Source organism: Neopelma chrysocephalum, unplaced genomic scaffold, assembly GCF_003984885.1.
Source record: "Neopelma chrysocephalum unplaced genomic scaffold, ASM398488v2 Primary Assembly neopelma1_381, whole genome shotgun sequence".
Lineage (NCBI taxonomy): Eukaryota > Metazoa > Chordata > Aves > Passeriformes > Pipridae > Neopelma > Neopelma chrysocephalum.
In genome coordinates, this window is record NW_020898045.1 from 314888 (window position 1) to 323748 (window position 8861).

The following is an 8861-nucleotide window of genomic DNA, read 5'->3' on the forward strand; positions in this document are numbered from 1 at the left end:
TTGGAAACTGATTCTTAAAAGCTAATACTAGATTGGTGTCATATTTAAAGCCCTTGGATTTGTCTTGGTCAGTAGAACTGAAATAAAAATGTTTGGCAACAACCTTTCTTTCCTACAGTGGTATCCTGTTAAATCTACTCAGTTATACACTATCAATCATAATGACATCATGTTTATATTAGTTAATTGCTATATTTAGAAAGATTTTTTTATTTGACAGTATTTTCTATTATTTAAAATAACTTTTTTAAATGAAGGCTGAATGCATATAAAAAAGTCTTACAAGTGAATCTTAATTGATGGTGAGAATGCTGTCCCTTGCTTTGGGAAATCACCAAAGAGCAAACCAGTCTGAAAAGAGAGTCATAGTTGAGAGATGTCATATCTTGTTTATGCCAAAGTTACAAGTTGCTTTTGAAACACCATGAAGTGTCTCAGGATGTACTGTCAGCATGGGTGCAACTTTTCTCCTGTTAAAAAGGGCCCTGCACCTTTGGACATTCTTGACCTTTTTCTGCAAAACGTCACCTTTGACTTCCTCCTTCTAGGAGAACACGATAGAGACAAATTCCTGCTCTCTAGTCTTTTGTCTTGCCAAAAATAGACCAGATCGGACACATTTACTATCTGACAACTGTATATCAGTATAATAATTTAAACTGTGGGTGCGTTAGTGGTCAGAAAAAGATCCCAGACACAAGATCAGCAGGCTTTGCATAGAAAATGTAGTTGAGATACACTGCAACATTACTTGCCTTGTAACACAAATGTCTCTTTCTTTTCCATTTGCTTCCCTTGCAAGATTCTTAAGGGGCTTGAATTGGTGATCCTGGAGGCAGAAGTTTTGTATTTAGATCAAAATCTGCTCATGGAGTGATAAAATGGTTTGGGTTGGAAGGGCCCTTAAACATCATCTGGTTCCAACTCCTACACAGGTGGTTAAACAACCACAGGTCAGTTGGGGAGGGAGGGATGGGTAGAGACTGAGCTATTTAGGCCCTGTATTTTTGTTATGTCTAATATAATAATTTCTCTCTAAATGTAAGTAGATGGCAGTTTGAATTTGTATCTAAAACGCGTTACATGCAGCAAGTTGTAGATATTGTGACGTAAAGCATCTAAGATAATATTTTAAATAATATATTTACAGTAGAAAACAATATATACAGTTACAATATAAAAGCATCTAATGAGTTCTAGCCATTAATCATGAAAATTGGTTAGCAAAAGTATTTTTATAAGCAATATACTGAATTTTCGTGACTGAAAGGAACCACCTGTTACCAGTTGTTTTTCATGATCGAAGGAAAAAGAAAAGTCAGTTACAAATATTTCTTTTAAAAGTGAGTTTCATTTAAAACCAGTCTTCACCTCTCCAAATCAAGCAGACTTTGAGATGACAGCTTCTGTTTGATATAAATCAACCTCTTGCTTGAAAAATAGATCTGCTTCAAAACACTTTATGATAGTTATCAAGACCCACTAAAACACCTCAGAGACTCCAATGTGTTTAACTGCTCCCAGCAAAAACATCCTAACTTATTTGTTGGATGTTTTTTGTTATTTAAATATATCATATTTTGGTAAAATATGTAAATATTTCCCTTATAAATTTACCAGGATTCATAGTTTCTCTGTTATTTAAGTTATAAAATCTTACATCATGGTGTTGTAGAGCTCAAAGGGTCAAGCCTGAATTCGTGAGGCCAGTTCGGGGCTTTGTCCACCCAGGTCTTAAAACCCTCCAAGGACAGAGATTTTGCAACCTCTGCAGATATTCTCTTTGTAATTATCCTCGGAGTTTTTTTCTGTTATGGAGTTGGAATATTGAATATTTCCCCAGGACCAGTGAGCAGGTAACTCCTTTCTGTAAAGAGAGTCTGGAACTGAGTTAACTGGAAAACAGTCACACTTATTTTGAAGGCAGAGATGGCAAAAAATGAACAAGGAGCTCTTCTATTATCTAAAAAATTGAGCCTGGCCAAAGCAGCTCCATCCCCTTCTCTCCTCCATGTGTTTTCCAAGCCTGGTGATACCTCCCCAGTCACCTGCTAAACTTCTGCATTAAAAAGGATAAAGTTCTCTGCTGGTTTTCTTTTTCCTCCTCCTCCAGCTCTGCAATAACAGAGAGCTTTTCATTGTCATTAACTAATACAGATGTTAATTAATTAATCATGCTTGCATAGTTCTCTGTTAAATTGCTGGTCTACTAAAATTCATCCTTTCTATTCCCTAAAGGTATTTTATATATCAGTGAGGTCTTCTGTTAATTTTCTCTTTTCCACAGCACGTTTAACCTTCTTTCTCTATCATTTAGAGGCATTAAGGCTTATTATGTGTTATCCTCTCTTGAACCTCCTGTGTTGTCCATTTTTTTTTCCTTCCTTTAACCAGAACTGTGTAGTTGCCCCAGATTTTCTTCTGATTAAGTGTAAAAAATCAGGCAAAGACTGAATCAGGGTTAACTATCAGAAGCCAGATTGTAAAATCCTTTTCAGGAATTCAGACCTGACTTTCTGCTCCATATCAAGATGCAATTGCTTTGATATTTATTTTTTAAATCAAGATTTATGACTGTGTGCTGATTAGACATTTCCTAGTAACTTGTGTCTAATTTATGTGGAGGGGAAAAAAATAAAAACTTGGAAAGAATAAGAAAGAGAATTATCTGGAATCTTAAAATCATGTTTAATAATGAGAAACTGAGCAAGTCCAACCTACTACAAGATAAGGAAACTTAAAGTAAAGCTGTAGAACCTCCAGAAAGAGGATTTTAGAGAGCTTTGAAATCAAACAAAATGCAATGAAATCCAGAGTTTGGGAACTGGAGACAGACTAATTCAAGGTACATTTAAGATTCACTGAGAGTAATTAAGCATCAGAACAATTAACCTATGGACATAGTGAATTTGTTGAACTATTTAAATTGAGACTAAGTATTTTTCCTAGATATGTGGTTGTCCAGCCAGGAATTACTGTGTGAGATTCTTTGGCACTGCATTCTGTGTGAAGTCAGGATAATTCATCACAGACTCTTTCAACCTTAAAATTTGAGATTTTAAATCTCATATACTCAAAGTCTAATTTTAATTTTTTTTTTCATTAATTCATTCAGTGGTTGAGGAGGAGGGTGTGGCTTACTTCTGGTTAAACACAAAACATCTCTCTTGAGATTCTTGCCCACACACATCCCCAAGTGTTTTCCTGGGAATAGTGCAGAATATGCCTTGTCATTCAAGATCTTTTTCTCCCTTTGTGACCTCTAATGTAAGATCTCTTTTAATTTATTCCTGTTCTTTCCTATTGCAGCGACTGAAATTTGATTGTAGTGGTTGCTCCCCTATTCATGTTTAATTTCCAGCTGTTTTTATATATATATATACATATGGATATAAATAAAAATATTTCCTGCAGGCCGTGTAATTATACCTGCAGATTCTCTCTCTGCAAAATCTTTTCTGTATTGCTGCTTCCTCAGTGAGTCAGTAGGAGATTTGTTACCAGCTCTCCGTGGGTAAATTCATGCTGACTGACTGCAATTTAGGTATAATTTGCTAAATGTTCCATGCCAACTATTTTCTGCTATTTTTATTATTCAAATCATGCTTGTAGAGCTGTCTGGTTCTGTGTTGTTTTTTTTTCCTCTCTTTTTTTCTTTATATCTGTAATAAATGTAACACGGATTTCATCCTACTGCTTCTGCCTGTTCTGTCAATCCCAAAGAATCTGTTCCTGCTGTTAAAATTGTATTTGTTTGGCTGATTTCTGCCAAGTCAGAGATTTGAATTGTCATTTATTTGCCTCTCCTCCCCCTTGGTTTTGTGTACAGTCCCTCCTCACTCTCTGCATGTAAACCAAGTGAAGGATAATGAAGCTTTATGCCTCTTGTGACAAGTTTCTTCCATTTCTGCCTCTTTTTGTGCCACCCATTTTTCCAGCTAATTTATTCATCCACAGACATGCTTTTCTCATCTACCTGTTGCTTGGAGCTTGTAAGCACATCCTGTGTCACAGATATTTGGCCTTCATTGCCCAAATCCCCTTATTTCTCATGGCTCCTGCTGACCGTGGGCATCTTTATGGAGCACTGACTTAATCTGTTCCTCAGTGTTACATCTTCCAGCTCCTTTGTTTCACCCAGGATTTAAAAAGTTGAAAGCTATCAGTGTCCTTGCTATAACACAGTATTTTAGTGCTGCTCTGAAAACAAACAGTGCCCAGCTGACGTGCTTTGGCATCGAGCACATGATTGTTTTTCTCTGGCTCTGAAGTCTAGCATTTCTTCAAGGAAAGGTTATCATAGGCTCTTGCTAAGGCATTGATGACCCATTTTTATTTTCTGTCGTGCTGTTCAAAGACAAAAGAAGGTGAGACCATCTGAGGGAGCTTTCCTGATTAATTGGTCTCTGCTACCTGTCCCAGAATGCAGACTGAAACTGGAACGCTCCGGCTCCCAGAGCTGAATTCCCAGAAAGCAGCTGGGGGGTTTTCTAATAAGAAGCAGAAACACACACCTGCCACTTAATATGTGAATGATCTGTAAAACACCGGGTTATTTCAACTAGATCAAAGCTTTAGATACAGTAATTTAGAGCCACTTGCATCCTCTTCCTTGTTGTCTGTGACAGCCATAGAGAGGCACTTTAAAAGTGATGCATTTCTGGATGTTGTGTTCCAGTTTCAGTTTAAAGCCACAGGCTGTAGCTGATTTCCATTCTTTTGGCTGTATCATCTCTGATAAACTGTTCATTTGGCACATTAATAATGGAGAATCAAGCAAGCTGCACTTGTACCATCATTGTGGTGCTTGAGCAACTCCCTGTCATGTGTGAATTTGTTTGCCAGTACTTAGGCAGTGAGAAAAGTGATAATCCCCTTTACATCGGTAGGGAACAGCAGAATACAGATATGGAAGACACTTGTGTGTCCGTGGAATAAGGAACACTGGAATCAGCAAGCCTCCTCCCAGCAGTCAAATTAAGCATTCAGATGGGTATTCGAAGAAATCAGGGTACAACAACTGCACTTTCAGCCCAGGAACATAAAAAATGATTTGAACAGATGGGAAAGGGATCTCCAGAGCCACATGCCAGCACTTCCAAAGCTCTGCAGCCAAATGGAAGGATGTCTCACTTAAAATGATGCTTGGTGGGAGAAGGGGCAATAGGAGATACAGCCACGGCTGGGGTATAATTAGCTGGGCTCTTTGAAGTCTTTAAAAACATGGGTAGTCATTTGGTTGAAAAATACTTTGAAGTGACTTAATCTGCTCTAAAAAAGAGAATGTTTATTGATCCTTGTTTATGTGTTTGTTTTTGGGAAGGGTGAATAGTGTAGGAATTCTGTTGGTACTTTTAAGGCACTTTTGCTTTAGTTCTTATTCCCTTTAAAAGCCTCAAAGCACTTAACTTGTGGTCATGCTCCACAAGTGTCACAAACTTGGCAGAGGTTGGCATTTGCAGCAGATTGACTCAAGGCATAGGAAATAATTTTGTTATGCTTTCTCTCAATGAAAGAGAGGCTTTTTCCTACTTTTGTTGCTCTTATGCCTGGGGGAAACTCAACTTTAAGTCTGGGGCATCTTTGGCTGTCAAAAATGCTGGGTCACCAGCTTCACATTCTTGTGTTTTGCATGGAGGAGTTGTGCCTGGATGGGCAGGCTTTTATTTTGGGTCAGATTGCCTGGCTTTGCTCAGTTCTCACCTGGTGATGCGTGGCTGTGCCAGTGCTGCCTCAGAGCTCTGCTGTTTCCACTGTTCAAGTTTCACAGTGCAGTAAAACAACTGATATCCACATCCACTGAGGATGGGAAAGTGGAGAGCCTTAATTATTTAATGCTGGGAGGTGTTCCAGGGATCTAACCTGGCAGTGCAAAGCCTTTTCTCGTTTGCTTTAAATTCGATGCAATATATAGGAAAACATAAGGGTTTTCCTAATTATTAACCCCTCTGGATAATTCTATTTATAGCTAAATGTACCATTTCCATACTCACCTGATATCAGTGTCATTATGAGCAGGATTCCATAAGGATCTTGTGAGGTAGTGGAGGCAAAGCCCAGGCAGGTGACAGCTGGTTCCTGCTTAGCAGCTGTCACAAGTAGACTCAAGTATCTTTATGAGCTGTCACCCGTTGGATGGGCAGCAAATTTGTTTCCTAAGGAGCACAGAGGTTTTTTAATTCTCTGGGAACACTGTGAGGTCTGGAAATTGTTCTGAAATGTGGTATCTTGCATTTCATAGGAGTGCCCAAGCAGCTTTCTGAAGGGAAGCCTCCCACAGCTGCCTGCTTGGCAAGGGAAGGTATTTTCATCAGGGTGAAGGAGAGACTTTATAAAGGTTGTAGGTGTGATATGATATTTTTTATATATTTATAGAATCATTTAGGTTGGAAAAGCCTTTTAAAATAGAGTTCAACCACTAACCCAGCACTGCCAAGCCCACCACTAAACCATGTCCTCAGGTGTCACATCTACCTGGCTTTTAAGTCCCTCCAGGGATGGGGACTCCACTACTGCCTGGGCAGCCTGTTCCAATGCCTGACTATCCATATATATTTAAATATATATATATATATATGAAAAAATATACATATGACATTTAAGTAACTGCAGGTGGTTGGAAAGTGTGCTGTCATGTGCAGAACATACTTGAAATAGTCAAAAGGCTGGAGCCTGGTTTAAAATTACAGCATTAAGGCAGAAGTGGTGAGTCCAGTGAACGCTGTCACGAGCACAGATAATATATAATGATGTACTTGTACATGTTTGGGCTGCGTCAGACCCTGAGGAAATCCAATCTGTTACAGCCCTTCTAGAGACTTCTGTGCCACTGCAAAGAAATTCACTTTAATGCTGATGGTTGATATTTAGCCCTCGTGGGGCACTGCAAATATCAAAGGTGCAGCAAATATTTTATATATTTTCTTGTAGGGCTAATCCAACCCAAACTCTGTGTTCTGCCACAGCACCTCCAGCCCAGCTGATATCAGGAGTGTGGGTATTACAAATAGGGAGAGTTTGGCTCATTATTTCTGGGTTATCATAAAATGATCTATTCTCCAATCTCCCAACAGACAATCTGGGACAACAAGGCACATAACATCATTTTGATATTTTGAGAAATGGGGACAAAAGAATTAGAACATTCTTGTTGGCTGCCTTAGAAATTTCTTCATGACAGCAAGAAAGAATTTTACAGTAGGGAAAAATTCTTAACCTTTTCAATTGCAATTTATTTTTTTTTTTAGAGCAAAAAGGCACTTTATCAACATTTTTAACAGTAACTGCAGCTATTAAAAAATCTAAATTGAAAAAAGGTATTCTGAGCCTTCTAGCAATCAAACCAAATGATTGCATTTCCCTCATCAGTATAATCTACTGCAAAGTCAATGTTGATGAAATTTAGATAAGATTTTAACTTATATGTCGTGCTAACAGGAATTTAGTGTCTGTTTTAATGATAACACATATCCCAGCTTTCTAACGCAAGTTAAACTATAGAACTTGAAATCACTGTTGCTGCATGTAACACACGTGTAAAACTTAATAAACAAATACAATTCAGCTTGACTGAATAAGTGATTTGATCCCCTGTACATGACATTTTGAATTATAGAAACAAACAGTGCTTTTTGGGAATTATTATTCTGCCGCTTTTGCATTTAATCCACTTTTCTGTTATTAACTTTTACCGAATGTAAAACCTGATAAGCAGCATGCAAACAAAATATTCCAAGCAGATTGAAGTTGTCTTTAAAGCACCATTTAAAAAATAAACCATTGCTTAAAAATAGCCAGAAAACTGGAATATGCTGTGTTGATGAGGAAGGAAAACTCTGAGATGCGATTATGACCCTAAAAACCATGGCTGGTATGTGAACCAGACTCTCCTAAACCCTTAAAGGACCTGTCACCTGCACAAAATGCATGACATCATAAATTCAAATTCAGTTATACTGCATTTACCTTTCTTCCCACGAACAATTGCACCATTTTTTTCCCCTGGGATTTTGTGTAAAGACCTCCAAGAAAAAACTCATCTGTCTTTCACTGTGGGATTAAGACAAAAATGACCTACTTTGCTGCCTTATTATTTGAGACCCAGCATTGACCATCCCCATAAATTCTCTCAATTAAATGCTGTATCTGCCAATTGGGATAAAACAGGTGTTCAAGAGGATACCAACATGATTTATAAAGGAATATATATATATATATATATATATGAATGTTGTGCACCATCTAGGTGGATTTGGTGCCTCTTCTTGACTAAGATTTGAGAGTAAAGTTGGCTCCAGATTCCCTTTCTTCACAATTTTCCTTACAGCTTTCAACTGGAGATTTCAAGGGTAGATCAGTTAAAATCTTTAAGATCAGTCTCAAAAGCAACAGTGAATTATTGTCATTGTATGTTTTTAGTGGCTAAATGAGTTTTATCTCCCACATCCCTGTGATAAGTCAACGCCCATTTTCAAGCTGTTCACAACTATCTACAGTGGGTAATGACACACAAAAAAACTCAATTAAGAGTGAAAACCAGAATCAGATAAAAAAATAATGTTTCTAGTCTAAAACTGAGAAAATAAAAGGAGATACCTCCATCTTAATTCTATTCAGTCTCATATGAAATAATGACATATTTTGTGCTAGCCTGCCATAAGTGATTCTGAAGGAAGAATACTGGAAAGATTGTTATACAGGAATACCCTGAACACAAAAAACCTGGTATTTTTAAATTATTCTATATAATTTTTTAAGGAAAACACAATCGCTGTGAATCTGAACTCAATTTTAGGCAATTCCTAAAGAGTGGAAAGCTTTTAAAAGCTGTGTATAGGCTACTTATAATATAACTATATACT